This window comes from Lithobates pipiens, unplaced genomic scaffold (genome assembly GCF_037356315.1).
Source record: "Lithobates pipiens isolate NorthernLeopardFrog02 unplaced genomic scaffold, aLitPip1_a1.2 Scaffold_19, whole genome shotgun sequence".
NCBI classification, from domain to species: domain Eukaryota; kingdom Metazoa; phylum Chordata; class Amphibia; order Anura; family Ranidae; genus Lithobates; species Lithobates pipiens.
This window is the reverse complement of record NW_027507764.1, coordinates 353065917-353069283: the sequence shown is the minus strand read 5'-3', so window position 1 is coordinate 353069283 and position 3367 is coordinate 353065917.

Sequence of the window (3367 nt, the reverse complement as noted above, 5' to 3'; positions counted from 1 at the left end):
TTACGCTAGATACATACTTGTGTTATGTTTCACAACTTTTTATAGAAAATTTAAGTCTGAGATTATTATTTTTAACATTCGTAAACTATATAAAGATTTTAGAAGCTATTAATAAAACAAATACATGAAACACTACAAAAGAGAACTCCAAAAACTAGCGCACAAAGGGGCAGATTTACTAAACCTGGTGCACACAGAGTCTTGTGCAGCTGTGCATAGTAACCAATCAGCTTCTATGGGTTTTTTTTCAAAGCTAAATTGATCGAGCTGAAGTTAGAAGCCGACTGGTTACAATGCACAGTTGCGCTAGATTCTGTGTGCAGTATTGGAATAATTTTGATGGTTCAACCTCAAGCAACACCTAACAAAGATGGCACCTCATCCCTGAAAGTTTGAAACATGAATCAAAGGACAGGAAGGGAAATTAGGGATTTTTGCGGTGCTAATTAACAAAATACAATTAATTGAAGTACAAAGTCAGTAGTACAAAAATTTATTGAGTTTGAGCTTAAAATTAGTAGCAATATATGCTTAAAAGATTCAGAATAATGCAATACAGTGGTTGTTCTCGTCAAGCACACATAGTCCCGACATGTTTCGCATTAGATTGCTTCTTCAGGGGATGTGTGAAAGTTTGAACAAGATCTTTAACCACTACGTTGGTGGTAAAGTAGTGGGATTGTCCACCTCGGGGGTTAACCACAGCAGTGCTGAATCGCAGGGGGCTAAAAAGCCAACCCAAGAAAAGTAGGTTGGATAATTGTAAGCAGTGGGGACGCTCGCATTTTGAGAAGAAATCTTTTTGAAAAATCAGGGAGACACACCTGCATAGAAATACCAGCGAAAAGTACAGAGTCTGAACGATCAAGCGTCACCCTTGGCTGCAACCCGCCTGGCTGCAACTTTTCGCTGGTATTTCTATGCAGGTGTGTCTCCCTGATTTTTCAAAAAGATTTCTTCTCAAAATGCGAGCGTCCCCACTGCTTACAATTATCCAACCTACTTTTCTTGGGTTGGCTTTTTAGCCCCCTGCGATTCAGCACTGCTGTGGTTAACCCCCGAGGTGGACAATCCCACTACTTTACCACCAACGTAGTGGTTAAAGATCTTGTTCAAACTTTCACACATCCCCTGAAGAAGCAATCTAATGCGAAACATGTCGGGACTATGTGTGCTTGACGAGAACAACCACTGTATTGCATTATTCTGAATCTTTTAAGCATATATTGCTACTAATTTTAAGCTCAAACTCAATAAATTTTTGTACTACTGACTTTGTACTTCAATTAATTGTATTTTGTTAATTAGCACCGCAAAAATCCCTAATTTCCCTTCCTGTCCTTTGATCTGTGTGCAGTAGTTTTAGTAAATCTCCCCGAAGATGTCAGAGAACAGAGTATTTAAGGGAGATGATCAGTCATTATGGCTTCTAAGATCATTGGTTTTGATGTGATCATTAATCATCGACGTTAGTCATTACTGGCAAAAGTTTTGCTACTAATGTACAGTTGTTAGGTCTAAGAAACCCACCATCTTAAGATCGTCTTATAGTAAATCTGTATCAATCCCTAAAACTACAGCTGTCTATGTTTGGGGATCAACTGAACACTTTTATATGTAGTTTTTGCTAATCCACAAACATCACTGAAGGTTGTCTTCCTCCAAAAATTGGCAGTACAGTAGTGTGTATGAGTGTGGTAGGGACATCGATTAGATTGCGAGCTCCTTTACGGGAAACACTTTGCCCTTAAAGGCGTTGTCCACCTTAAAAAAAAAAATACACATATATTTGCAAGAAAAAATTTAGCATTTATAATTTATTATAAATCAGTGTCTAACGCATTGCAGCCACAATCAGTGGATCACAGGTGCAATGCCAGGATCCTTCAGACTCTTCCTCCAATTCTCTGTCTGTACAAAGGTACATGCTCTCAATTGGATAACTGGAGGAAGTATCAACGGACTATAAGTGCAGGGATCACCACACTAGTTCCCATTGGGAACTACAAGTTCTGTCTGCCACAGATCTCTGTGCATGACACAGCTGTGCAGGCCAAACTACACACAGCCTTAAATTTTGGAAAGTTCAGAACCACATACGTAGAAGTATTTAGACTTTTAGACTTGCAAGTGTAGTCGGATGAAGGAAAACTTCAAGCAAGCTTAATAGCTAACTATCCTCATAATAGAATGGAAAGTTATGCATACCCCGGTTAGGTCTATTATCTCTGATCAAAACTTTCCTGCTGCTGTCCAATTTTACACTACTGTATCATTAGTGGTCTCTTATTTCTTAATGAGATTTTGATAGAAATTGGCTATTGGCAGTGCATTACAGAGAACATGGACAGCCTCAGTGAATTACTGGTGGGTGTCTATTAGCTGGATAAAGTGGGCCTTTTACTGCTTCATGAAAAGGTAAGTGTAGCTGCTAAAATGACATAATAAAAAGGCTTATTATCCAAGCTGAAATGCATCAGATTGTGGGGCTCTGATTGAAAGAAGCTTCCCTCAAAGCTGTTCTCTCCTTGCTGTACAGTATTTATTTATTTATGTATGTAATTATTTACCTTAGTTACATGTCCCCATGGAAGTTTCCAGCTTCCATGACTTTTTTTGACAATACTGTTCCCATGCCCTAAAAAATGTGGGAACCTATTTACAGGAATCAAATCCCAATGGCATTTGCCTCTAGGTTCAGGTTCACCAAATTTCAAACAAGATTTGCCGAACCCTGCCTGAATCAAACCCAGCTAGATTTGCTTATACATAATACAATACAATAAAATGTTAAAGAGACATAAAAAAGAGGCAGAACCCATTACATTAACAAAGTACTTCCAAAACTGCAGGAAAATAGTAAGAAATTAGATCTTTGTTAAAAGAAAATATCTGGGAGACCATGGGAGGGTGTGGTGGGATTTTACTGTAGATAGCTGGAGTTCTGCTTTAACTATTATGCCCTGTATACACAGTCGGACGTTTCCGACCACAAAATCCATCAGATTTTTTTCAGACGGATTTTTGACTTGTGTTGCATACACACGGTCGGACAAAGTTGTCGGAAAATCCAATCATTCGGAACGAGGTGACGTTCGTTACGTACGCCGGGACTGCATAGAGGCCAGTAGCCAATAGCTTTCATCTCGTAATTTATTCTGAGCATGCATTGTCCGTCAGAATTCTCTACACACGATCGGAAAAAGTCTGATCAGATTTTGTTTTCGGACAATTATAGATCCAGCTCTCAAACTTTTTCCGTTGGAAATTTCCGATGGAAAAAGTCCGACAGAGCCCACAAACGATCGGATTTTCCGACAACATAATCCGATCGGACCTTTTCTGTCAGGATTTTCCGACCGCGTGT